Raw genomic sequence first — 306 nt, 5'->3', positions numbered from 1 at the left:
TATCTTTATCACTCCTCCCCCTACCTCTTCCACTTCCCCTTCTTTCTTCCACTCCTGACTCGCTGCTTCATTCGCTGTCCCTAAATTTCTTCTTTTGTCATCCTCCTCACCAGTTTGCCCTTTCTCACCCTCTCCCTTTCCTCTCTTCCTCTCCTACTCCCTCCCTCCCTCCCTCTTGCCTCCCCGTCTCTCTCCTCCCACTTCTGAATATCCGACTTTCCTAATTGGATATCTGGGCGCAGATCCTGGCCAAGTTTCTTTATAAACACGGATGAATTTCACTATAAAAGGAGAGAGGGCTAAAAT

Source organism: Penaeus monodon, chromosome 29 (assembly GCF_015228065.2).
Source record: "Penaeus monodon isolate SGIC_2016 chromosome 29, NSTDA_Pmon_1, whole genome shotgun sequence".
Lineage (NCBI taxonomy): Eukaryota > Metazoa > Arthropoda > Malacostraca > Decapoda > Penaeidae > Penaeus > Penaeus monodon.
The sequence above is the reverse complement of the archived record's forward strand: the minus strand, read 5'-3'. Positions refer to the sequence as shown.